Source organism: Anas acuta, chromosome 13, assembly GCF_963932015.1.
Source record: "Anas acuta chromosome 13, bAnaAcu1.1, whole genome shotgun sequence".
NCBI classification, from domain to species: domain Eukaryota; kingdom Metazoa; phylum Chordata; class Aves; order Anseriformes; family Anatidae; genus Anas; species Anas acuta.
This window is the reverse complement of record NC_088991.1, coordinates 20,419,635-20,447,063: the sequence shown is the minus strand read 5'-3', so window position 1 is coordinate 20,447,063 and position 27,429 is coordinate 20,419,635. Positions and strand designations below refer to the sequence as shown.

The window sequence follows — 27,429 nt, the reverse complement described above, 5'->3', positions numbered from 1 at the left end:
CAGTACAGGCATTTCTGTGAGCTGACCCAAATCTTTCCAAGGAAGAGCTGTCATCAGGGAACGCTGATCCCACATTTTAGAGCGGCTTTTTTGGAAATGTATCTGTTTCATCAACATGTTTTGTGAATAATTATGAAAACATACTACGAGGTCCAGGAATTTCATTGGAATTCCATCATTTTTATTGTTAGCTGGAACAGCGAAGTCAAAACAAAATGCTCTGACCACTTCAAAACCCACTTCCAACCTTGCCAAGAGGATTCTTTTAAAGATAATTTCCCCATTTATTAGAGGGCAATGTTTTCAGACCCAGCAGTACCGGGGTTGCGGTGTCACGTCCTGCACCCATTGTCCTGTCGCTCCTCCTGGGCTGGCCCTGACCCCACTCCTGGGGGGATCACCCCAGAGGGATGGGGGGGCTCCCTGCAGCGTGCCCCCAACCCCAGGGCCTGGGGACAGCGTGGCAGAGGCAGCTGGGTGGCCTTTCCCTTGCCATCACAGCGCTTTTACCTGCTCCTCTCCCAGGCAGCAGCTCGGGACTGGGGGCTGTCAGTCTGGGCCCTTTCAATTAGCATTTTGCTCTCCTGTGCTACCCAGCGCTTAGAGCTGTGTCCAGCCGGCACCCAGGGGCCCTCCCAGCCCGTCTGAAATACCATTTCCATCTCTGACCGGAGTAATTGATGTCCTATTTTCCCTTCATTCATATGCAGGTGGCATGGGAAGGCTGGAGCGATGCGGAGCAGGAGCTGTCACTGAGCCCCTCGCTGCTGGCCACCAGCATCACCGGCTCTGCTGGAATTGATCCCCTGCTTCCCCCAAAACTGTGGACCCACAGAGCAGGGGCCAAGCTGACAGCATCCCCGGACCAGTGCCTGCTTGAAGATTCAGCTCAGACACAGAGAGAAATAGCTGCCTGCCATCCACCTGGGCCCCGGGGGTGTCTGCATTGCTGGTACTTGGCACGGGGATCACCGGGTGCATGTCTGCAGCACCCTCATGTCCCCAAGTGGTGGTGGGGTCCCAGAGGGGGTGAGGACTGGTGGAGCAGGACCCCCCATGATGTCAGCCCCCATTTGTAGGGGAGGCACAGCCCGTGTGAGCCCCAGGGCACCTGTACTGCCCTCAGATCCTCACCCCGACAGCCTGGTGGATGCCACGTCCCAGGGGACAGGGCTGGGGCAGGACCGACCCGTGTCCCTGCCCCATGTCCCATCCTCACCGTCTGGCAGAGCAGCAGGAGGGGGCCCTGGCTGCCTTCCTCCCGGCTCCCTGGGGCCGGTGACTGATGGGTGCATTAGGCTGGAGAGGGAGCAGGTGACAGCAGGGCAGCCCGCAGCCAGCCGCGGCTCGGTGACACGAGACAGGGAACACTGATTACTTTGCCAGCCCCAGAGCAGACACCTAATAACAAGGCGGCGAGGGAGCAGGGACGGCAAGGATAAATAGCTCGGAGGCTGCAGGGCTTCTCCGTGCCATCGCAGCCCCCGTGCGCGGGGGCGTATCGCCACGAACTTTGCTTCTGCTTGATCCTTGTCTGCGTGCAGGCTGCGTGCGTGTGCCTGCCCGCGCGGCGCTCGGTGCAGCAGGTCCGGCCACTGAGTCAGCCGGGCAGGAAGGGCAAGGCACCGTGTTAACCTCCTCCCCTCCAGCAGCAGCTCCCTGGGAAGAGAGGGGTTTGCTCGGGAGGTGCCAAGGCAGGGCAGGAGGCCTGCAGAGCCCTCATGGCCTCGTACACGTGCGCGGTGCCCCACGCGTGGGGCTGTGCGTGGGACACATGGCAGCGGTGGGCAGGGGTGGTCTGAGGGGTGGCACAGCTTGTCCTCCTCCCCCAGGTCTCTCCATGCACCCTTCAGGTCTGCACCACCACCATCGGGTGTCTCAGGAATGGGTCGGTGTTCCCTCTGACCCCCCTGCAGCCACACAGCCCCTTGGGGCTCTCCTGGGATTATAGGTTTATTGTAATTTCATTTTGGGGTGCTCTTTAAGGAGTTAAAGGGAAGAAGAGGCAAAAAAATAAAGGATTTCCAGGACCAAGAGGGAGAGTATCTCCCCAGGGAGATCACCCTGTTGCAGAGGATGTAAAATCCTCTCCCCCCCAAGGAGAAGCGGTGTTTGCCCCAGCAGCAGACCCCGTGCCCGGGGAGGTCGGCTGCTCGGCAGGAATTTGGCACAGCCACCCGGGAACAGGGCAGCTGCCCCGCCTGGACAAGCGTCTGGGATAAAAATCAGTGCCAGGATCGCTCAGACAAGTCGTGCTGCTGGGGTCACTGCACAGTCTATGGCCCGTCTCGTGCCCGGGGATGTGTGCTGAGGAAGCACAAGTCGCTGGCTGCCCTCCAGGAATAGATAAGCTGTTTAGTTATAGAATAACTCGATTAACCAGGCTGTGTGGGGACAGCAGATCACCGCTGCCAAGCCTGAGATGTGGGCCTGAGGTGCCCTTTGGCCTGCTGTGATAAAGCAGCGGGTTCAGCCTGGAGCAGAAAGGAAGGTGGGGAAGCTGCAGTGTGGGGAGCGGCGCACATACCCGGGCACTCGATGGACACCTCCTGCAATAGATCATGGAGACGCAGAGGTGCTGTGAGCTACACAACCCATGAGGTGCTGTGTCACCCCATCCCATCCCATCCCATCCCATCCCATCCCATCCCATCCCATCCCATCCCATCCCATCCCATCCCATCCCATCCCATCCCCATCCCCATCCCCATCCCATCCCATCCCATCCCATCCCATCCCATCCCATCCCATCCCATCCCCCCTCCCAAGTGGCAGAGCTGCCAATATTTGGGCTGCTGCAGCCCCTGAGCTGCCGTGCCTTCCCAGATCAAGCACGGGGCTGCGAGTCCATGCCCAAGTGACCAGGGTGGCTTTGCTGCTGGTCCTGCATAAAGCACTTCGTGTTTTTATCTCAGCCTGTCTCCTGAGGCCTGGGAGCAGCCCTCTGAACCTAATGGACATGACCTGGTTAGTTAGGGCTTGGTGTCTGCTCAGCCCACTCGAGGCAGCTACCTCAAGGCCAAGGCTAGGAAAAGAGGGGACTTTTCTCCCTCTGGATGAGTGAGGCTGGGAAGGGAAGAGCACAAAAACTTCCTGCAGCCGTCACAGCTTCCTGGGGATTAGCTGGGGAAGGGAAGGTCGGCTCATCCCGGGGACAAGCAGCTCATTTGCTAAATTAAAGCGCTAACCGAGGAACCAATCTTTCTGTGTGTCTAATTTCTCCCTTTGTAATACTTGTTATTTATCCTGCTAATTGCTGGCGCTCGGGGCAGACCGGGCGGCTGTTTCCACAGCCCAACAGCACCGGGAGCCAGGCTGCTGGTGCAGGCAGGGGGCAAATCTGCCCTCCTGTGCCAGGGGGAGCAGGGCAGGGGGGCTGATCCCATCCCTGCTCCCATCCCTGCTCCCATCCCTGCTCCCAACCCCATTCCCAGCCCCATTCCCAGCCCCACGCCACCCACTCCTCCCAGCCCAGCCCCATGCCAGCTGCGCACCCTGCCCTCCTGCTCAGCACCGCTGCAGGAAGGGGAGGGAGGAAAAGCATTGCTTAATTCTCTTCACGAGCAGGGGAATTGCTTTATAGCCTCTCTGCAAGCCGTCTCCTTTGCCACTGGCTTTCCTGTGCAGCTTCCCCAGGCGCTGGCGCTGCGATGGTTTTAATGAGGGAGATTTCAGAGGTGGTGAGTAAGGCTGTGAAGCCTCACTCAAACCCACGGCCAAATCCCTCCATCAAAAGAGCCAGCGACTTTTAAGCAAAGTCCTCCAAACTCTTCCTGAGGCTCTGAGCCTGGTCCCTTCTCCTGCCTCTGGCTCTCAGGTGCCCTCTCGGTAGCTCTCACCCGGAGCTCTTGGTGAAATCAGCTTAGGCGTGCCTGCCTCCTCGTTTCGGTGCTGACAGAGAAGCCATCCCTGACCTCACCCCATGGCAGACAAACCACCAGGCAGAGGCCAAATGAAGAAAACGGCCTCCTCTGCCCCTCAGACCGTAAGATGGAGAAGAATTGGCTTGTGGTGAGGCAGAGGCATGAAGCAAGGGGCAGGGACATGGTGCTGGCTCAGCTGCCTCCCGGCTCTGCCAGCCCCTGCCCCGCTCTCCTGCAGCCACCCCACGCCGCGGGCTGCTTGCTTTGCACCAGAAACGTCTCCGCTTCCCCCACAACACATCATAAGGCAACCACACAAACCAGAGGATGTAAGTCTGAGCGGCTCCGAGCGCATCGGGCAAATTTGATCCTGCCAGATTAGGGAAGGCATTAGCGGGGCTTTGAGCCCTCGCCGGGGTCTGGGGTTTATATATGGCCACGGTCACCGCTCCGAGAGTGACATTGCAATACATCACGCCTGCCAGCCGCAGCCCGCGGCTCCCTGGCACCCGGCCAGCCAAAGGTAATTTTGTGCTGAGTGATATCAGAAGTCAAAATGAGCCCCACATACTTCGTGCAATTCCCAGCGGCTGTAAAACACCTCGGCCGTCTCCCATCCAACATTTATGTGTTTTGCATTAAACTTCCCCAAATTAGTGCTAAGTGCATTAAAGTTGTAAAAATAGCCTGCGTAAAACCCCATTAAATGCTTAAATATACGGACCCGGTGCATGGGGATCTATAATTCAGGCCGGAATTCGGGAGCCCTGTCAAGCAGAGGTCCCGTGCCGGGGGGACGTCGGAGCCCTTGGTTGCTGCGGGAGGAGATGGTGCCAGAGCTGGGAGCAGCTTTTCCCCCAACAGGAGCTTCCTCCGAGACGTCAGACGTTGCAGCTCTATTAATACTCGCCGAGCATCGGATGCAGACAAGACAGGCCGGGGGGATGGGAGGGGAGGAGGCAGGCGGGGAGGAAACATCCAGGCTTGGCCTTACGCACCACTGTCCTGGCACGTTTGGGGGATAATGGGGTGGAAGAAGGCCCGAGGGAACGCACGCTGGCCCGGGTTCAGCTATTGTGGGGAAGCAGAAATCTCGCTCCTGCCCTGGATGAGGCTGTTACCACGTTTCGGAGGGAGCCAGGAGCGCTGTCGTCACTCTGGGAGGAGGTTTTGCAAAGATATTCTCCCCCAGCACTGCCTGCTCGAGGTGGGGATCCCCCAAGAACCTCCCCCAGGTGCTGTGCTGGACCCAAGTGCATCACGTCTCCGGGGACCTGGCACCCAGCCTGCATTTCTCGGGTCATCCCATCTTCTCCAGCAGCCCAGGTTTGGTGTTTGCATCCCAGGATGCCCGGACACCTCGAGCACATGCACAGGGAGGGTGTCGCTGGATGGTGGCTGCACTCAATGCTTCCCATCATCCGGAGACATCTTCCTCGTGGTGCTCTCTCCTCCACCAGAGGAGCCGATCCACCGATCTCCAGATTGCAACCACTGCAGGGCAGAACCAGTCAGGTATGAGGCTGCCCACAAGGGTAGGGACAGATTTCCTGGTGTTTGCTTTTCCCACGCATTCCCAGAAAGGTGGGGATCTTTTCCAGGCAGATTTCGGGCTGGCTCTTGGCCGAAGCGAGCTGGGAAATGTGCAAACAGCCATAAAATCACCCAATCTGAAGAGGAAATGGCTCGGCCTCCCTGGTGTTTTTCCATGAGGGAGCAGACTATCGGCTCAGCCTCCGGGTCTAGAAAAGCAGACTGCGGGCCAGGGAAGGAGGTTTGGCTCCTTTGATCCTGCTGGTCAAACTCCAAAGGCTCTGTCCCGCTCCCTCTGCTCTGCTCTTGCCACCACCACTCTCCGTGCACCTCCCCTGATAACAAGTTGGCACTTTTGGGAGGGAGAAGGCACGACCACTTGTGTCACAAACTGTGCTGGGAGAAATAAGTGGGTGTGCTGGTCCAGCACCCGGGCTGGGCACCTCATGAGGGTCCCCTGCTGGAGGGAAGCAAGACCCTGCTGCCTGGACACTTTCAATTGCAACTGGAGAAGAAGCTTGTGACCTCAGCCGCTTTTTTTGGCATTATTTTTCTGCCCTGTAACACCTCTCCCTTGCTCTGCTCCTGCAGAAGAGAAAAAGCCCATTAGTGCTGTCCCGAGCGGGGTGGCCTCGGGTGCGCGGCCAGGTCCTGGTGGCTCTTGGCCATTACACTCCGTGCTTCCTCTCAAAGGTACCTGTCCAGCTTTATTACTGTCACTTCCCAACCCTTTGGAAGCCTTCCCAAGATGTACTTACGGAATTACTGTTCCCACTCTGCAGAGAAAACAGCTAAAGCCTTGTTATAACTCCTTAATGTTAACATCTGAATGGAGGGATTATCCTCCCTTACAAAAGGCTACATGTTTGTTTAACGCTGTTTTCACTTGTTTGAAAGTGAATTTTATAAAGTCCCTTTCCCTCCCTGCGCCTCCCCCTGGCTCCAGCCCTTCAGTTTCTCGCTGGGGACGGAGCAAGCCTCGGGCACTTGTAGCTTTTCCTGCTGGAAACATTGCTCTTAAAGCTGCGCCCAGATGGGGCCTTTGGTTTCACTTTGTGCAAGGTTCCCAGCTTATCCGTGTGCCCAGCTCCACTTGCACTGGGAGGTCCCCAGCCCACTTTTGGTGCTGAACCTGCACGGAGGCTGCTCCGTGGCTGGCAATGCTGCTGATCTGGCTGAAGAGAAATCCAAAGTCAAGAAAATGAATTTGCCCGCTGCTGGCTGGCACTGCCACTGCTGGTGGCACTGCTGGGGCATTTGGGAAGCACGAGCAGCAGCCAGGCGTGGGGCAGGACCCACCTGCATGGGAAAACCTGGTGAAACCACAGCCCACGATGCAGTGCCCTCATCATCTCATGTGCAAAACTGTGACAGGATTGGGCCCACAGCTAGACTGGAGAGGGAGAAAGAGACAGTGGGGAGGAGATTTCCCTGTGATCAGAAGCAGCAGGAGCACAGGTTCCCACATATTCAACTTTGGCATGTGCAGAGAGGTGCAAGGGAGTGGGGAGAAAGGGGAACAAAACTCCTCCAGAGCTGAAAAGCTTCCAGCGGGTTCACGCTGCCTGCATCGCATCCCAAACTGCATCCCGTACCCCATCCCATATTGCATCCCACCCCGCTCAGCACCCCGCTCCACATTCCCAGTCCCCCCAGTGCCACTCCTGCCCGAGACACCCGCCCCTGCCCGCCTGGCTCCGGCGCGCACGGAGCCGCTGAAGCTTTTGGACCAACTGCGTTGTTTTTTTTAGAAGCCACAATATTTATAAATGGTTGGTAAAATATTTACGTTACGAGCCAGTTTGCCTTGTTGGTTTAAAAAATTAATATAACATTAACTCCTCTCGGAACATTTAGGTTTTTAAGAATTGAGCTGAAAATTAAACAATCGTTGGATTTGTGGTGGGATTAACGTGGCAGCAGGAGTATTTATCACGTGCAAAACAAATGGGATTGCCACTTCTCTGCCAAAGACATCAGAATTTGGGGGTATTTTTATGCCCTGAGTAAATATTCTCAATTCTTTGTGAACAGTTTAAAAAACAAAAAATAATAATAATAAAACCTGGTGGTTAAGAACGATCAAAACAAAGCCCAGACATTGATGTCATACTTAGAAAATATAGGAGGCTTAAAGATAAACTTTTACATTGGTCAAATATAGAAACTAATTATACCGCCAGAGCCCCTACAAGGATTTCTCTATAAGGTCCCTCTGGTTTTGTCCTCTTTAAAGAACTGCTGATGCCTCGTGGAAAATACTGATAAACAATTTGTTCTCAAGTACAACCTGGCTCTTCCCTATTTCTTTCTCCTTTGTTCTCTTCTGCTGAGCTCCGTGTGAATGGAAACAGAGGCCAAACTCATTTGGGGTGTTGGTGCACTAAGTGGTTTGGCCAGGGCTGAGGCTGCACGGAAGGGCTGATGCTCCCATCGTGGTCACCCCCAGGCTGCCGCCGTCCCCAGGCAGGGCTCAGGCCAGGGAGCGGCAGCACAGGTATGTAAAACCTCCAGGAAACATTGACATTGATTTTTGCTTTATTTTCTAGAGCTTTTCCAGGGCAAGAGAGGAGGCGTGCAGCACGTGGTTGTGCCTTAGGTCCACAGTCGGGTGGAGAAAGGTCAGAGGAGGAAGAGGAGGAGGTGGATTTGGGATGGTTTCCTCCTGCCCTAGAGGCAAATCTTTCTCTTCAAGAAGCTACACGCTGGAACCTGAAATAAGCCCTCGAGTTTGCTTTGACAAAAGAAGCAGAAAAGGGTGTTAGAGGAGGAAGAGCACTTCTCATGGGGTTAAATATCTAGTTGAGTAACCCTAGTTTGAGTAACCCTACCTAATAACACTCTTCCATTAATGCTTGGTGTTAGTTGAGTCATCAGCAGAAGAATAACAGCCTACATTTTCAAGAGCAACCGGTGATTTTGTGAGCCCAACTTGACAGCACTTAGAAAGCCATCAATTCTGTGCGCTCATCCTCCCAACGTCAGGCAGCTTTCAAAGGTCTTCAGATGGGCACCAAGAAAGCGCCTCTGCTTTTCAACTGCCAGGCCAGCGCTCTTCGGGAATCCAAGAAATATTTTCATGGAGTAATTGTGCAAGAGCAGACTTGTCCATTAAACTGCTAGCCCTGCCCATGGTTATAAAACCAGAGGTGAAACGGCTGAGAGGGAGCAGCCTGCTACAGGAGGGGGGTAGGGAATAATAAACCTCGCAGAGCACCGCCGAGGAGAAAGGCTGCCGAGAGTATCAGATCGGGCTTGATAAGCTGAACCATCAAGGGAGCGAGCCAATTACTGGCAGAAAAAGGACATCGAGGAGAAGATCGGAGTGGATTGTCGTGCCAGTGGATGTGCTAAGGTCAAGGAGAAGGAAAAACAAGCCCAAGCAAGGCGTGGCAGCGAGGAAGGAGTCACCAACCCCCAGTGCTCCTCACATACCTTGAATAGCTAAAATAATAACATAATAAAATCCAAACTAAACTGAAGACGCTGATGTCACCTTAGAAAATATTTAAGAGACCTGCACTTTTATACCAGTAAAGTAAAGGCAGCGATTAATTAAACCCCAGCATGCCTTAAAAGGCGTTTCTCCCGACTGCGTGTCTGCTCTCAATGAAGTGGTTTCTGCGCGCGGGCTGGGACACCGCGGCGTGGGAACGGGATATTCCGGCACGGAAAGGAGGTCAGGGCTTGGGGAAGGGCGGCAGGAGCCGAGGGATGCCTGTGATGGAGGATGAAGGGCCACCAGGGCAGGCAGGTGGCATTTGGCAAGGATTGGAGGAGAAAATCAGCAAGGGGACCTCGCTCTCCAGCTCCGTGGTCGGCAGCAGCCACCCCAAGTACGCGTGGTGGTGGTGGTGGCTCTTCCAGTCTGTGGTCTTCTTCTGAGCATCCAGCACCAGTCATGGTCAGCGAGAGGGGATGAGCATGGGTGAGCCACCTCTCTGTGTGCCCAGGGGTCTGATCCATCCCAGGGGGGGTACTGGGGCCACCGCCAGTCCAAGGACTGCTCATGCGAGTGCGGCTCTGGCCGTGGGCAGGAGCAGTGCGTCCCCGTGCCAGTTCTCCGAAGGAAGAGGTCCAGCCCGGCAGAGGAGCAGCCCCATGGGTCGGGCAGCAGCGGAGAAGCCTCTGCCTAAATTGCTTCATTTAATCTATTGTTCAGCTGACTACATTGAAAATGGAGCATGTAATTGTTTCCCCGAATAGAGTCGAACACCATTAAACATTGGTCTGAAGCTTTGCCATCCAGCAAATATTCCAGCTGGCTGGGGATCCTCGGGGATTGGCTCCGCGTCGCCATGGTTACGGACTGTCCACGGCTTTATCCCCACGGTTAATTAAAAAGCCTGTTTTACCAGGCAGCTCTGCCCGAGGTGCGCCGCTCGGCCGCCCCCCCCCCCGACCCCAGTCCCCAGCCCCCCGGGGGCACCGCGGCCCCGCTCGCTGGGTGGGCACCGGGAGCAGGAGACGCTGCTGTGCGCAGGGCTGCTGGCCTTCCTGCTCTTTTTTTTCTGCTACTTCAAACTAAAGGGTCATTTTGTACCCAAAACGCAGATTTTTGCTTTTTCTCAGATGGTCTTTGACACCAGGTGAGGGCTCACGGAGCTCTGCCTTGATCCCCAGATGTTCATGCATGCACCCTGCCAAACCCAGCTCATGCCAGAGGTGGTCCTCGAGCAGAAACAGGTCCTCTCCAGGGGCTGTGCGCCCCACTCCCAGCATTGGGGCATCACCCACCCACCCACCCTGCCTGCAACCCCAGGGCATCGCCGGAGAGCAGGGAGGAGGGAGCCAAGGAGTGGCCAAGTTATGTGGGAAATTACCTAATTACTGCACCAAATGACTGAGCCACGGGGAAATGCAGACAGTGCTCCAAAATGGCTGGGCGCAAATAATGGGAATGAGCCCCATGGAGAGAAGGAAGCCCCGACCACACACTGCCCATGGCTGACCCCGGTGGAGGGGAGATGCAGGATGACTTGTGGGGCTCTGCCAAAAAGTGAGGCCACAGAGGAGCTGAACCCCATGGAAGGATGGAAAGGGGAGTGGGGATGCAGGGAATGTTAGGATGTCCTGCTTTTGATAGCCTTCCATTCCCCATTTCAAACCCCTCTTGAAAAGTCCCAAGGAGCCTTGCTGGGAAAGAGTGGATCCGTTGGGTGACTGAAGTCCTCAAGGGCAGGATCCATCCCTGCAGCCTTGTTAGAGGCAACTCTGAGAGTCAGCTGGCAATGCAGGCAGAATCAGGGCCTCACAATGAGGAGAGAGAGAAGGGGAAGAGAGGGAGAGAAAAAGAAGGGAGAAATGAAAGAGAAAGCAAAAGGTCGAAAGGGAAAGGGAAAGGGAAAGGGAAAGGGAAAGGGAAAGGGAAAGGGAAAGGGAAAGGGAAAGGGAAAGGGAAAGGGAAAGGGAAAGGGAAAGGGAAAGGGAAAGGGAAAGGGAAAGGGAAAGGGAAAGGGAAAGGGAAAGGGAAAGGGAAAGGGAAAGGGAAAGGGAAAGGGAGGAGAAGAGAAGAGAAGAGAAGAGAAGAGAAGAGAAGAGAAGAGAAGAGAAGAGAAGAGAAGAGAAGAGAAGAGAAGAGAAGAGAAGAGAAGAGAAGAGAAGAGAAGAGAAGAGAAGAGAAGAGAAGAGAAGAGAAGAGAAGAGAAGAGAAGAGAAGAGAAGAGAAGAGAAGAGAAGAGAAGAGAAGAGAAGAGAAGAGAAGAGAAGAGAAGAGAAGAGAAGAGAAGAGAAGAGAAGAGAAGAGAAGAGAAGAGAAGAGAAGAGAAGAGAAGAGAAGAGAAGAGAAGAGAAGAGAAGAGAAGAGAAGAGAAGAGAAGAGAAGAGAAGAGAAGAGAAGAGAAGAGAAGAGAAGAGAAGAGAAGAGAAGAGAAGAGAAGAGAAGAGAAGAGAAGAGAAGAGAAGAGAAGAGAAGAGAAGAGAAGAGAAGAGAAGACTGATCGTAAATGAGGCTTAATTGTAATGATGGGAGGTAGCTGATTATCAAAGCTAACGTTTAGGGCGGGATATCAGACACCATCTGGCGCTTTGCAGCAGGCTGGGAAGGGCCAGGAGAAAACAGCCTCACGTTAAATCACTGCAAGCGCTGGGAGCCGGGGGCTGAGCCGGGGCATCCCCCCCTGCAGCAGCCTCACCGAGACCCTGACACCCACAGCAGGTTTGGGCCATGGGCAGGACCTGCTCCATGCCTCCAGCCCCTGCTGGGCTCCGTCCTGGGCGGGTTCCCAGCCACTATTGCGTGAAAACCTCACCGTGTGCGGGCTTTGGGTTCGTGAGCAAGGCGGTTGCCTTATGAAAGAGAATTTCTGAATCCTTTTGTCAACAAGTAAATGTTTCGGTTGACAAAGTCAATGCGTTATGCGAAATTATAAATATTAGATTAATAGTATTGTATAGGATTTATATCACACAAAGATCCAAAGAGTTATTTTTACCTTTGTGCAAAATAAAGCAAGAGAGTTAAAGTGATTTGTTCAGACACATTTCCCTCAAAAACTTTGTCAAAATCCGCTCATTCCCAGGGAACACTTTGATTTCGATAAAACTGCATTTCTCAGTAGAAAAATCAACCTGTCAACAGCTTCAGCCAGCTCCAAACACTGCCTGAGCACTAATAAAGGAGGAACCTGGCTCCAGAGAGGCATTTCCCAAACCGTGGGGGCTCGGTTCCCTGCCAGGGGCTGGGGGAGCTGGTGGTGTCCCCCCACAGCCCTCCTCCAACGGGTGTCATGCACCTCCCCAGAGGGAAAGGTGCAGCCCAGCCCTGTGGTTGGAGAGGTCCTGCACCCCCTGTGAGGTCTTGTACCCCCTGTGAGATGCTTGACCTACCAAAACGGCTCACAGCATCCTGGGGCACCCCACCGGCAGCTGGAGAGGTCGACTGAGCACCCAGGGGTGCCAGGTCCATCATGACCCTGGCAAGGTCGGGGAGATGCTTTCACCACACCAGCAGCTTGGTGCCAGCACCCCCGGAGCCACCCGAGCCCCAGCCCCGTGGCACTGTGACCCCGGGGGACCCTGGTATTGTCCCCGCACCCCAGAGCCTGCCTGGCTGCAGGATGGAGGTGAGAGGCAGCCTGCGACTCCCCCCGTGCAGCAAATGGGCAGAAACCCTCCACATGCCTCCGCCTCATTAACTGTGCTTTCCTGGCAATAAAAAGCAGTTAACCCACCGGCCCCTTGATCAGCAAATTCGCTCCAGCCTGGAGAAACCCCCGGTGTGGTTGGGGCTGAATGGTGCCAGGCTCACCCCGCTGCCCCCATACCCACCGCCCCCTGCCCCGCAGCCCTGCACAGCAGCGAGGGGACGTGCCCAGGAGCAGCCCCTTCTTAAAACCCTTCTTTATAATGATCCTCCAACTTTTGAGCCATCTCTTTCTAGCGCTCATGGTGCTCATGTCCTGACCATCACAGGCTGGATCCCAGTTGATCGCATGAGTTTGTTTTGCTCCCAAGCCCCCTGTGCTCCCCATGCAGGGGCTGCCTGCCCCCCGCAGCCCAGCGCCGCCCCCCTCCCACCTCTCCCTCTGCAGCCCCTCCCGGGACCCCCCCCCCCCAGCTCCGGTCCCGGCGGCTGCTGCTAAAATTAGCCAGGAGCTTCTGTCCATTCTAATAGTAATAGGCCCATTTTTAATAATGATGTTTTCGCAGCAATTTCAGCCCATCACGGTGTCACGGGGGTATTGATGAAAAAAGCGTCTAATCCCTTTTAATAGATTCCATTTGACAGCGAACGTGTCTCCAGGTTCGTTCCCAAAGGCCCCGGCGGTTTCGGTGTCACTCCCGGCTGACCCCAGCGGGTAACGAGACCCTCTCCAGAAGAATGGCCCAGTGTCCACCCGGGGCTGGGCTCCCCAGCCCCCTGCCCCTCTCCCCAATTTCTCAGAGGGTTTTTGCCCAGTGCTGCGGCACAGGGGGGCATTTCGGTGGGTCCCATGGGGCCGCGGTTTGGTTTGCTCTTTCTTCCCCCTTGGATACGCAGGGGGGTGCTCCGGATCAGGGGTTGTGCCCCCGGGCAGCCCGAAGCCTCGCAGCCTCTCCTGAGCCACCCTGCAGGACCCGTGCGCATACAAACCCAGCACACACCTGCTGGAAGGTGCCAGACAACACGTAAGGAAGCCGTGGCAATTGCAGGTCCAGGGATCATTAAACAGGGAAGAATAATTGGCAGCTTCTCACCGGCATCGCCGGGGCTGGGAGCTGAGGAGGACACCTCCCTGCGGGCTGCTCACCCTCCTGCAACCAGCCAGGATGGTGCCAGAGCCCCCCCACCTCCCGCATGGCTCCCTGAGCCCGGAGGCAGCCGGGACCCCATCCCCAAGCCCCTCAGCACCCCACATCCATCCCCTGATCCCACAGCACTATCCTGGTTCTCCCCCCGCGCCCCTTCCCTGCCTCCATCCGAGGCACGTGTGGCGATGGGGGCTGCTCCCCTGGCAGCGGCCGGGGGCAGGAGGAAGGGCACAGCCCTGCTGTGGCTCACAGCTAAATGCTGCCTTTCACTCCAGCATTCCCAAGGAAAGTAATGAGAATAATTAAAGGTAATTTCACTTATTTCGGCTTCAGCATGTAAAGCAGATGGGGAGGGGAGGGGGGCAGCTCCTTGCTGAAGGAGGGAGGGGAGCACGCAGAGCGCCGAGCCAGGCAGCAGGACCCGCCTGCAGCCCCCCATCCCCTGGGACTGGCTATCAGTGGGCTTACTGGGGTTGTAGGGCCGCTGGAGAGCGGGTGCAGAGGGGAGAGGTGGTGCTGGGGCACCCGGGGCGCTCCCCCTGGGACGGGGGTGAAGCGGTGTCAATTGTTCATCAGCGCCACGGCCACCCCGCATCAATTCCTGCCCCCAAGGGAGCCGGGAGCTGAAAGCAGGGACATTAATTGGTTGTTAGCCACACCAGTACCCTGGGCCAAAGGGACCTAACCGGGCGGTGACGATGCTGAGCTGGGTAATTACGAGGCCATAAACCTCAAAGGTGGCCAGCGGTGCTTTTGCCACTGGCCCTGCTGCTTCTGTGCCAGAGACTGGGGGCTAACGGAGCCACCCTGCAGCCCGGGACCTCATCTCCTCCTCCTCCTCCTCCTCCTCCTCCTCCTCCTCCTCCTCCTCCTCCTCCTCCTCAGGTTCCTGTGAGCCCATCAGGAACCTTCTGCCTTCCAGTGAATCCTGCTGTTTCTGTTCCTCTCTCTCCTCTTTACTACTCTAGAGAGGGGAGGAAGGCAGAAAGAAAATGAAATTTCAACTCCTGTGCACCTTTCAGGTGTTTTTTTTCCACTTACTCCTCCTCCTCCTCCTCACCCTGGTGGGGGTGAGCCGGGCAGACTTCTCTGGGTCATATTTTAACCTCCTCGAGTGCAGGGGACGGTGTCCCAGGGCTCCCCAAACCTTTGGGGACAGGGGAGAGGTGGCACACGGGGAGGCAGGGAGCAGCCCGAGCACCGCCAGCCGCGTCCCCTGGGAGCTTGTTCAGGCGCAGAGAGCTCTTTGATTCACCTGTGCTCTTGACCCCATTGTGTCTCTTCCGCATGAATAATGCCAACGCTCCAACTTCCCCAGCACGCACGCTCATTAAATATAAATTCCATACTCAGATATTTGGCAGCAGCATTGGGAGCGGTGCGTTTGGGTGCATTTTACATCCTCTCCGTGCCGTGGGTGACGGAGCCACCCGGCTGCCCCCCAGGAGCGGGACCACCGGGATCGCAGCCGGCGGCACGAGCAGGAGCTGCAGGATGAGCTCCCTGCCATGCAGTCTGCAGGTGGACTCGCAGAGGGAAGGGATGCCAGGGAGAGATTTGTAAATCATTCCTTGTGACAGATATGGTTTGGAGAAGCCATCTCTTCACTGAAGTGCCATAAAAAAAGAAAAAAGAAAAAAAAAAAAGAAAAAAAAAAAAAAAGAAAAAAAAATAAAAAAAAATAAAAAAAAGAAAGAGAAAGGGCAAAATAAGGAATGCTTTTGCTGTGTTCCCCAGCTTCACGTCACCAAAACTTCATCAGTGGCTTCAGGCCTGCGGATAGCTAAAGGGCCACGGGTGCCTCCAGTGTCAGACCAGGATCTCGCTGCTGCTTGTCCCAGGGCCGTGAGGACACCACGTAACCTCAGAGCCAGCCCACCAGCCCTTCCCTCTGCTCTGCCCATGTTCCCCCAGCAGCTGTGTGAACGTCCTGCCCCTGTCCCCGAGGGGAAGGTCTGTGGGGACAGCTGGTGGCAGGGAGCCTGCGGTCCCCTCGTTCCCAATCAGCTGTGATTGAATGCAGCCCAGAGCCCCCGGTTCCTCCGCACGTCTCGCGACGAGCATCCGTGGAATCTGCAAGCCATTAACTCTCTGTTATCTTTCTGGAGATGCTGAGGTGAGCCATATGGAAGCACTTACTCGTCAACAGCCTGGGACAGAGTTTGGTGGGGTGGCCAGGACTCAGCCCTTTGTGAACTGCAGAGAAGCTGGAACGCGTCCATTGACCCATTTAATGAGCTCCGGCAAGGGGAATTTCACACTGTGCCTGGAGCGGCAGTAACCTTATATGTAGAGAGAGGGGGAGATAATTTCTAATCTTGTCAATCACGCCGTTGTGAAATCCGCAGCAGGGTTTCTTATAGCGTGAGGGCCAAGGAGAAGGAGGAGGGCCTGATCCCGGTTCGTGCCGAGCAGGACTGCACAAGAAAGGCCTTTCATTATTTTTCTTTGCAGTCTCCTCATTTCCTCGCTGAAAAAAACAACAATATATTTATTAACTAGACAAATATTTGACTGGGACAACATGCTGAAATGACCTGCGGACGCCTCCTCGTTCCCACCGCGAGGGGCTCCTGCTCCCCCCGGCAGCCGCCTGGGCGCAGCAGGGGCAGGGCTCAGCCCTGCTCCCCCACCCCGCTGCCCCCAGCCCCTTCCAGCCCCCCGAGCAGCAGGAACAGGGCACAGCCTCTCCCGGGTCCCCTGCTGGGAGGGACAGCTCAGCACCACCTCACCTGGATGGTCCTGGGGTTTTTTTTCAGCTGATGACCTGAAGCTCTTCATGTCCTTGTTGTGGTGAGGTGCTCCAAGGAGCAGGAGGCAGAAGGATGAGGGACGTGGCCACCAGCAGCTGTTGCTCCGATTTCCCTCGGTGCCCCCCAGGGTGCACTGCCCCACGCTGGCCTCTTCCAGCCCCTAAAAAGAAACATCACCACTAAAATGCATGTAAAAAGACATCTTTTTTTAGAACCAGAGCACTGGGCTTCGTTGGCCTCGTGTCTCCAAAGAGCCGTGTGCCCACTGGGGTGGGCAGGGGAAGCTCTCCTGCTGTGCCAGCAGCTGTGTCCCTGCAGGGTCGCCCATTTTTTGGGGGGTGGCAGAGTTTCCACAACAATTTGTGGCTGGGAAACTCTTAAAAAGACTTTTCACCACCCACACAGGACCCCCACCAGGCCATCACTCCCCAGCGTAAGCAGGGGTTGCACCCGCCGAGCCCCCACCCCTGCTGCCAGAGCCAGGGGACGGCTCCGCTCACCCCAAAACGTGCAGGCTCCCCCTGATGCCAGGGCCCGGTTCCATCCTCCCCGCCATGGGGAAGCGCTCTGATGGCGAGCTGCAAGCTAAAGAAACAAACACAGCCTTTTTTCCCTGTTGTTTTTCCTGTTTGCCTAAGAAACATAATCTTCCCCCAAAATGAAAAAAAAAAAAAATAATAACTTACAGGAAGGCCCCAAGCGTGAGCCAGTTTGTGTGCGATTTCAATCAAAACAGGCTTTAAAAAACAAATTCCTTCGATATTCGTCACATGTGTAAAACACATTAAAGGGGGACAGAGGAGCAGAGCCCTCGGGGTCTTGCTGGCACCGAGGGATGCAGCGAGCGTCAGCGGTGGCTTCTCCTGCTTGCCCCCATCCCCTGGGCTGGGGGGGACGCAGGCACCCCCACCCTGACAGGGACCCAGCACTGTCTGTATTTCCACCACACATCACAGAACCACTTTTATACCCACCACCTTACCTTCCCCTTGAATCCCTGGCTCCCTGCACCCTGGTGGAGCTGAGGATGGCCAAGCACCCCGAGTCCCATGCCACCCAACCTCGGCGGGTCCCAGCTGCTTTTTTTTCCCCCCTCATTACAGCGGATCACTGCTTATTTGCACATTTGCTAACACAAAGCAACTGCCACCAAGAGGAGCCCCCCCCCACCTCCCCGGGTCACACTTTCCCTGGCAGGGTCTCTCCTCTCCGCCGGAGCCGCAGCCCTCGCCGCGCCGTGCCGTAATCATTATCCGCGGTGTAACACTGCCCGTTTTCTGTGGGTTCCCCTGCTTTTACGAGGTGTGATGGGGAAGGAATGCTGTGTACAGTTTAATTAGGGACTAAGTGCCATGGGGGGGAGTGGAAGGCAGCAGATACCCCGGGCACTAGCCCCGGACACTCAATACCCTATTAAAGCAGCCCCTTTGATGTCTGCTGACGGCCGCCGCTGCGCAGCCCCGGTGTCCCACCGCGCACAGCCGGGACCGGGGGATCGGTGGCCGGGGTCTGGCCACGGGGGCTGCGTGACCGGGCACAGCCTGGCCCCCACCACGACCCCAGTGCACCCCGGGCTGAACTGGGCAGCCTGCTGAGCCGGGAGGAAAGTCCCCAATGTCACCTCGCAGAGCTGTGGCCAGGACAAGCGGCACCTTAGGCTTGGTCCCTTCTCCAGGGATGGAGCTCCGCTTCCCCCAGGTTCTTTTTCTGCCTTGCTCTTTCATCCAAACACATCTGGGAGTGGGAGCCAAGCAGGAGCAGGGCCAGGCAGTGGGATGACAGGAGGACAACGTGCTGTCCCAGCTGGAGGCTGCACCTCCAGGGCACGGCGAGGGCTCTCCTGGCCGCTGGGCTGCCCTGCCTGGCGCTGAGCAGCTGCAAGGAAAGGGATTTGGCTTCTGCCACCCTTCAGAGCAGACCCCAGACCAGCTCAGGAGGCCACAGCTGGATGGTTTTCCACTCCGTGGCAATGCGCAGTGCCCAGCGCCGAGGTGCCAGCACCCAGCTGTGCCGTGCCATGCGGGGACCCCAGAGCTCTGCTCCCACGTCCCGGGGCGGGTGCCTGCTCCTCGCCCCATGACTCACGGCAGGGCCCGGCACAGGCTCCCAGGGAGGCTGAATCAGTGCCCCGCGGGCAGGATGAGCCCTTCCCTCCCCTGTGCCGAGGAAGAAGTCATGACCTACCCCTGCTCCGTCTCCAACTTGTTGCAGGCTGCAGGTACACGTTGTGGGAATGGGGGGGGCTGTGTCAGCGTTGGCTCATCACCCCTGGGCTGCCCCAACGTGTGACAAGACGTGGTGGCACACCGGGAGGTGAGGACACAGAGGGGTCCCAGCTGGGAGACGTGGCACGGCCAGCACAGCCCCTGCGCCACGGAGCCGAGCCTGGCACCACGGAGCGGCCCCATGGGGGCAGAGATGCATGAAGCCCCTCGGCAGTGCCAGGGCTTTGAGGTGCACGGCACAGGGACATCCAGGGACAGCACGGGGCTCTGCTCATGCTCCCCGTGCTGGGCACAACTCTGGGGTCCCTCACCACGCACCCACCTGCTTTTTCACCCCTTCCTCCCGAGCTGCAGGACGCGCACCCTGCTCTCCGGCTGCCCAGGCACTCACCCGCCCCATAAATAATTCCCAGCTCCCCTCCCCGGCACCGGGGTGACCCGTGGAAGCGGAGACGTGAACTCGGCACACACACACACGCCTCCCCTGATTAGGACAACTTTTAAGTAGGTCAGAGCCTGGCTTTAAGCTGCCTGACAGTTCCCCTATAAAACATACCTAGTTTAATGCCCTGTATATTTTTTGTGATGTGAAATAGGAGCAGTTTATAGGGGCAGTGTTGGGTAGCAGATGTTATTCCCATGCTGGGGGAGGGCAGCGCTGGGGAAAGTGACTGCTGCAAATGAGCTGGTGATTGAGGTCGTTAAAGACCCCTAACGGAGGGCACGGAGGGGCCGGAGCCGTGCTCCTGGGCTGCTCCATCCCCCAGCCGGGCTGGTCCCACGAAGCCAGCGGGCACCTCCTCCAGGTATACAGCTCCCTAAAGCTCCGGCTGCCAGAGTCCTGTGATTATAAGGGAAAGGTGACTTTTGGCATCAGCTTTTTCTCTTTTTTTTTTCTTTTTTTTCTTTTTTTTTGGAACAAAACCGGTCACCCGTTTTTTGTGTCCGTGGGATAAGAGCGCGATTCAAAAGCGAAACCCTGTTACAGATCCATGCCCCATAAGGCAGGCATTACAAAAAACTGCTCGCTGCCTTGTTCAGGGTCTGGGGGGTCCCTGCCTGAGCCCAGCAGTGGGATGGAGATAAGGAGAAAACCCTGTGGCATCAAAGCTCACCCCCAGGCCATCAGGGCAGCTCCAGGGGTGCTGTGCCCAACCCTTTGGACCCCTGCACCCCCTGGGCTCCCTCCCTTTGGCCCTCAGGAGCTGCCATGAACCAGGACATTTGGCAGTGGTTTGCTCCCCTCTGACACCCCCTCGCCCCCCCAGCCCCAGTCCCCCCGCACGCCTGCAGCCCCTGAGCACACCCTCTCTGAGGAGGCAGGCGAGAGGCATGATTTAGAGCCGACCTCTCACCCCGAGCTGTGTCTGCAATCAGACGAGCAAACGTTAATAGGCCGAGCCAGGCAGCGGAGCCCAAAGCCCAGATAAAACCCGGCCCCGACGACAATTCAATTTCCTTCCATGAGATCAACTTGCAGCTTTAGCAAAGCCACTTGTGAGGTCGCTGGACTGAAACAATCTGGGCTGGCAGGCGCGGCCGCGCTGCCTGCAGCTGGCACCGCCGGCTCCTGCGCGGCACCTCCCCAACCAGCACCCAAACGGGGCTGCACAGCACCCAGCACCCAGCATCACCCAGCACCCAGCATCACCCAGCACCCAGCATCACCCAGCACCCAGCATCACCCAGCACCCTGCACCCTCCCGGGGTCTTCTTATCTCCCAGCACAGCCCCTGAGCTGATCTCCCCCTGTGCCAGGGGTTGGGAGCACACAGGACTCGGGCACCGTGTGCCTTGCAGGCAGGGCTGGTATTTCCAGGGGAGGCTTTTTTGTGCACGTTTAACCCAGCGGGACTGGCAGGCTGCCCTTCTGCCACAGCACCCCCAGTCCCAGGCTGCCCGAGGCGGTGGGAGACACACTGATCCCTCCGATGTGCATGAAACCCTTTTCTTCCTCCTCCTCCTCCTCCTCCTCCTGCTCAGAGCCAGTGTGTGCAGGGGGAAGGGGAAGGCTGGAGCCTAACGCACAGCTGAGATGTGCTTTCTGTTGCGAGCAGCAAATCATGTCCGCATGAAAGGCACGATGCTGGCTTTTGCTTTCTCTTCCCTTTTTTTTTTCCTTTCTTTTTTTTTTTTTTTTTTTATATTGTTGTTGTGCTTGCTAGTCTTTGACCTAGATACCAAGGAAACTTGATGGGAGAGAAGGGGGCTGGGGCGCCGGGCAGGGCTGCAGCAAGCAGCATGCTGCCAGGGCACGGCGCAGAGACACCGCAGGGTCTTCAGGAGCAGTAAGGGGAATTTTTGCAATACCCGCACCCAGCACCAGTGCACTGGACTCACCACCATTCCTGGGGCTGCTCCCAGTAACCACCCAGCACCTCTTCCCAGCTCTGATGCACATCTTCTGCCTGTCCCCTGGGTGCCACTGCGGGAGGTGCGGCCCCAGCTCAACCCCTTTGCTGTGGGTCTCAGCCCCACAGCGCCCGTGCCCCACTGCAGCCCCTGCACCTCCAGCCCCCAGTCTCTGGGTGGGAATTGCCTTGTTACTGGTGTGCAAGCCCTGCTAGATGCCTCCAGTGTACAACCTGCTGTCACCGATTTCCAGCCCCCTGTCACCAATTTGTAACCCGTTTTTGTTGGCTGAGCACACGCGGGGATGCTCTGTGAAAAGAAGCAAACGTGCACAAAGAAGCTTTTCCCCTAAACGTGCACCTCAATAACCGCGGAAAGGCCGAATGTAAAAATAATCATCCGAGGGCTGTGCTGCATCTCCTGCATCGGCACTCGCCGGCCCTGCTCGGAGATCACCAACTCCCCCGTGTGCTGCATGCACAGCTCCAGCAGCCCCGGTCTCAGGGAAAAGATTAGCTCTTAATTCCCCGAAGCCAAATCAGGACACGACACAGCCCATATTGTTCCAATTTACACCTCCTTATGAGTTTCCTCAGCTCCCTTTATAGTCTCAGTCTCTGTGCTGTGACTCTTCCCCATTTCCAGTCGCTCAGGTCTGGGGGCCCCTGGGTCCCACAGCCCCCCCCCCGGACCCCTGCATCCCACCAGCTTCCAACCCAGGGGGCTGCAAGGACGGAGCCCCCAGCCCCTCGCACACCACCCTGCGTGGCTGCAGCGACCAAGACGGGGGGAGATGAGGGGTGCTGGCCATAGGGGAGCCCCCCGGGGACGTGCCGGGGGTGGTGAGGGACCAGCCAAGTGTGTTGCTCACAAGGGCCTTGGTGGAGTGCTGGGCTGCAGCCCCACGTGGGATGCTCGCCCTGGGCACCCCAGCTTCATGTGTGGCAGTTTTGTTTCCCATAAGCCGTTACAGACTTGGTATTTTGATGGAGGGGATATATATATATTTCTTTTTAATGAAACATGAGGATCTGATGAAGGAGGCAGCAGCCTCGAATAACCCCTGGCTTGGCGTGAAGGCAAGCCCTGGCTGCTTGGGATAAACACGAGCCCGGAGGAGGCCGCCCTCTCCCCGGCCCGACGCAGGGATGCTGCGGGTGGGATGCAGGGGTGGCAGCAGGGAAGCTGTCCCCCCCCTGCAAGCACCCATCCCTGCACCCCCTGTCCCACACCAGCCCCAGGAGCAAACCCCACATGGGTGGGCACAGGGGGGAGACCCTTCCTTCCCCAGGCCCTGCTCCCCCTGGGCTGGCACCCTCCACCCTGCCAGATGAGGGGCATTTAAAAGGAACTGTGCTAATTGTCCCAGTTTTGGGGTTCACCCAGGTGCTGGCTTGGGCAGGGGGCTTTGGGTTTGTGCTCGTGGTGCTGGCACAAACCCACCTGGGACCCAGGCTCCCAGCCTGCGCCCCTGGGACCCTCCCAGCCAAACCAGCAGAATGAGCCGGGGAGAGCCACGGGCGCAGGCGTGCCAAAAGCCCTGCTCGTGAAAGGCAATTTATTCTCAGATTCAATCCGCTGGCTTAAGGGATCTGATCTGGTATTTTCTGCTGTTAAACAGCGGCTCCTGCCATGAGATGGGAATGAAGAAATCCGGAAAAGGCTTTGTTGAGCCCAGAGTGTCTGCAGGAGGCCAGGGGCTGCACTGGGGGAACCCAGCACCCAGCAGGCAGCGCCCTGGTGTCCCCTGGGGCAGTAACTGCATTTTCCAGCACAGCCTGGTGCTGGGCCGGGTCCTGCCCTCTCTGGCGCATGTAGGAGTTAACGCAGTGCAAACCTCACCTCCTCCCCAGAAGGGCTTCCAGGGACCAAATCCTATTACAGTGACACGTACCTGGGGAGCGGTGGGGAGGGCAGCCATGCAGCAAACCTCAGCGGTTTGCTACTTCATTTTTTTTCCCCAGGACCAGGCAGCTGCTGGTGGAGCCGCCAGAGAGCAGCCCACGGGCTGGAGGAAACCCTCACAGCCCAGGAGCTGCTTTTCTGCTCTAAATCCCATAAAGGGGGGCTTGGGGACAACACCTCCGAGCCTGCATTGCTCCCCTCAAGCTGGGATGGCACAGAGAGCGAGGGGAGAGGCGAATGCACTCGTTTTGGAGAGCTCTGGGCCAGCAGACTCACGGCACCCTGGTGCTGCCGGCGCGCCTGAGTCTCAGCCAGGCCCAGCAGGGAGCCACAGCTCACCCCAGGTGAGCAGGGAGGGGAGAGAAAAGGAAAAAGGGAGGAAAAGGAGATGGATTACCCCGGGCAGAGGCAGGAGGAGTGGGGTGTACAGCCCAGCGAGACTCGTGCCTGGGAAGGGAGCTCGGCAAGGAGGCGGCCGCTGGGCTGGCGGAGAGGGGCGAGAGGGTTGGGTTGTGCAGGGTAACGGGGACCTAGCGGGGGAATTGGCAGCAGCGGGGCAATGGCACGGCCCTCTGCCAGGGAAAGGAGCCCTCCTGATGGGAGCCAGGTGGCACTGCCCCTCCGGCCCTCACCGCGGATGTCTCCGGAGCGAAGCCACTAGCACAGCCCTGTCTGCGGGATGAAAGCCTCCAGCCCTCACCCCGTCCCCAAAATGGCTCCATGGGGTGCCAGCAGCTGGGGGACCGCCACATCCCGCACGTGCTGCTCTGGCACGGGGAGCAGCTGTGTCCCCAGGCCGTGGCACGCTTCCCGACGGGCTGCAGCACCGGCGGCACTGCCAGCGGGTCGCAGCCGGCGGCAGGCTGAGCGGCTCTGCCGGAATGTCAGGGACAGGGGACAGATGGTCCGTGTCACTCAGGGAGCCCCGCGCTCCTTGGCCCTGTCCCCCGGCTGCCTGCGGGGATTTGGGGCAGCTGTCGGGGCGGCGGGTGGGGGGACGTGGGGACAAGCCCCGGGGTCAGCCACGCATGGCGATTCTCGTGCAGCCTTGGCCATGGATGTGCCCCTGTGGGTCTGCGCCCATGCTCAGCATCGCTGCCAAAAAAAGGTGTCCCCGTGGCCTCCTTCGGGGGGGTGGCACAGCACATGGTCCAAGTGGCACAGGGCATGGTCCAAGCACCCTGGAGCACCAGGACCCCTCGTGCGACCTGTCCCTACCCCAAACTGGGTGCCACCAGCAGGGGTCTTCTTCCCTGGGGGTGGATGAAGGGTCTTGGGAGCAGGCCCGCTGTCTGGAGAGCACAGCCCGTGCTCCTGCACACCACTTCACTTCTGGAAACTCGTGGTTTTTCCAGCGCCAGCTCCTGCCCCCCCCCAGCAGAGCTGCTCTGGCCGTGAGCTCCCTCCTGGCACCGGGAGCCGTGAGATGGCACCGGACCAGCCCCCGTTCTGCTCCCCAGCCCAGGGAACAGTGGGTGACTGGAAAGTGGTTTTATTTCACCACTATATCTGGAGGCACGGTGATCCAAGAATAGAGTTTATGCATAAAATTGGACTCCTCAGTCAGGGTATATAGCACCAGCACAGCAACCGGCCCCATAAATCATGCGTCATAAATCTCCGATAATGCATAACCTGCACGCTGGCTGCAGCTCAGCTCCAGGTAATGGCTCAGAGAGGAACCAAACTTGGCAGCACCGTGGAAATCATGCAGGACAGACCCATTCAGACCTCCTGCAGCTGCCCCAGGATGCCCAGACCCTGCACACCACGTCCAGCAGAGCCCCACAATCCTCCCTCGTCCCCAAAGGGATGGGAATGCTCTGCCCTGCCCCTCCCCAGCATGGTTTATCCACAGGGTCTCAGCTCCGCAACCCTTTTCCTCTGCTTTTTGCCTTATTCTTCAAGCCCCAGAGCAGCAGCCTGCCTTTTTTTTGGTGGTGCAACACCCATCATTTACTGGTTGCAGCCAGCCTGGGTCAGAGGCAAACCTTGACACAGGCCCCAGATTTTAGCTCTGGCTTGGCTGCCTGGAGCAGGAGCCCATTTGGACTCCATCGTCCCCAGCTCCCCTGGGCTCCCATCCAGAGGCAGACATCACCTCCCCGCGTGCTCCAAGCAGGGCTCAGGAACAGCTGCTGCTCCTCACTGACCGGCCGAGCACAAAGTTTGGCACGCGAGGGCTGGGAGGAGGCTGATGAGGACTGCCACAGGCAGGGGAGGGCAGGATGTGGGCATGGGTGGCCCACTGTGCCTGGTGCCAGCTGCTGGGCTGGGTATTTCCATGGGGCAGCCTGCAGGCATGGTGCCACGGGGCAGAGCACGATGTATCCAGGCAGGGGAGGCGCATTTATCGCTCCCCACCCGGGGCCACCATTCCTGGACTCGGAGCCCAGTGTCAGGAGAGTCCTTGGAGGGCTCGGTCAGAGCATCCAAGTGCCGCAGTTTTCATCCAAGGGTTCACTTAAGCCCCTTTCAGCTTTCCAGCTGTGCTGGATGTCCTGCGAGCTTCCCGTTGCATCAGATTCCCAGGAGTGCTGTCCCCCACAGGCACTTCCAGTTGTGCTCAAGCTGCTGTGCTGCCTGCTGCTCAGACCTTGGAGCCAGATTATCCCTCCGTGGCAAAACCAGGGTTGTCCTGCCTGCTCCTCTGGGTGGTGTAAGAAGAGCACCTCTCCTTTGGTGCCCTCCTCTCCGTGATGCAGTTGCCGTGCAACTTATCCTCCCCAAAAAACAAGTCACCTCTCTCTGCCCGTGATACTTAGGGCTTTATTGACAATTCATCTCAGCGGGGTGCATTGTGCCCAAAACAAGCCCAGCATCCCGCAAACCACAGCAAAGGAGAGGATCCGTGAAGTTTCCCCAGGACACATGAGCGGGCATCCCCTCTGCAGCCGTGCCCAGAGCACAGAGCCAGGGCTGTCACTGTCCCCAGGGTTGTCGCTGTCCCCAGGGCTGTCACTGTCCCCAGGGCAGCTCAACGGGGGCTCTGCAAAGCCAGAGCACGGCCAGAGCTGGGTGCAGTGGGGACGGCCACCTCACCCAGCTCCCTCTCGCCAAGGCTCCTGCTCATGCTTGTGCTCACGTTCATGCTGGCCGGAGCAGCAGCGTGCACGCAGGGTGGCACAGCCCCACGAGGGACATCGGCCACCCCAGGGTGTCCCCGCAGCGTGGGAGGAGGCGTTTGTTATTCCCCCGTCAGGCAAATAAATGGACACTCGCAGTGCAAAGCTCATGGCTCCTCCGCCAGATGTGCCCCGTTGCTGTTATCATGTAATATTAATCAGAAAGGCCTGTGTGTAATTTTGGAGTTTTGATTAGAGAAATCTCCCTTACAATAATAATCACGCTGGGGCCTGTATAAATACCAACGGCTCCAGGTTTGTTGGCTGGATAAAGTGGCATGTTGATTGCTCGGCTCGCCTGTTCATCAATCACTCAGCGTTGCCCCCACGTTCGCTGTCCTCCCGGAGAGCCCCCCTCGTCCCCGCTGCCCCGGTGCTCTCCTCCTCCCCTCGCACCCCGTCCCCACGCCGTCCCCGCGCTCGCTCTCTTCCCCCTTCCTCCTCGCCTGCTCCCTGATCCCTGCATTCATCTCGGATTATATAAAGTTTGGCTGCCTCGAGTAAAATAAATTGCAGGCTTTTGAAGGGCTGGGGCTCTGTATATTTTTACGGTTAATGAATCTTCCTGTTTGAGTTTGGAAGATGGGAACTTTGGTTTCCAGCTGCCATGTGCAGCTCTGGGCCAATTAGACCAGCGGGGGCTGGAAACATCGCCCCGGCAGGGGACACCGCTGGGCACGGCCGGTGCCACCCTCCCTGGGTGGTGACACCACCGGTGAGCCAGCCCGAGCCCTGAGCACCCCAAAATGTCACTGGGATAAAATGGGAGCAGCCCCTAAGTGGGGGGAAGGAGAGAGGCCACGGTGATGCTGCTGGGAGCTGGTGCCCTGCCCGGTGGGGTCCCGACCCCAAAAGCTGACACCATCTGAGCACAGACCCCTTTTTTTTTGCTCATCCAAAGGGTGGAAGATACGCACACAGCCCTGCCCCATCTGCACGGAGCACAGCCCTGTGGGGTCATGAGGGAGACGCTTTGCTGTGAGTAAAAGCGAGCCCTGGGCTAGCAGCTCGCACAGCTCCTGCGTTTGCCCGGCTTCTCCTCGCCCTCTCAGGGCCGCCTATGGGCAAACTGCTCCAGCCCCTAATTTATTCATCATTGCGACTGATTCATCATCTACTTTTTACGTCTTGTTTCTTGGCCTGTAGATTATCCGCCAGCAGTTTGTTGAGCATATTTGACATGTGAAACTCAAGCTGTGTTTACTTGTAGTTCATGTACCATGGCGTTTGGGTTGGCCGCGTGCCACCGGCCACGTGGTGCCTGCGCCGCGCGCGGGTTGGCGGAGCGGGGGCTCGCCGCCGATGCTCGCACGCCCCAGCGCCGGCTGCAGGCTCTTCCCCCTGCTCCCCTCACGGTGCAGCGAGCAGGGAAGCCCAATCCCTGTAAGAAGTCAGCGTGTGAGATCCCATACCATGCGGGGGCAGCGCTGGAGGAGCAGAC

The 27,429-nt window shown here is 57.7% G+C and overlaps 1 long non-coding RNA gene across 1 annotated transcript; it reads left to right on the top strand.

The window, feature by feature from the left end:
• Positions 1-223: 223 nt before the first annotated feature.
• LOC137863644 (uncharacterized) lies at positions 224-3,199 on the top strand. The gene is made up of 2 exons (XR_011101016.1): positions 224-2,601; positions 2,916-3,199. It is a non-coding gene; the product is annotated as an uncharacterized lncRNA (long non-coding RNA).
• The last annotated feature ends 24,230 nt before the right edge of the window (positions 3,200-27,429 follow it).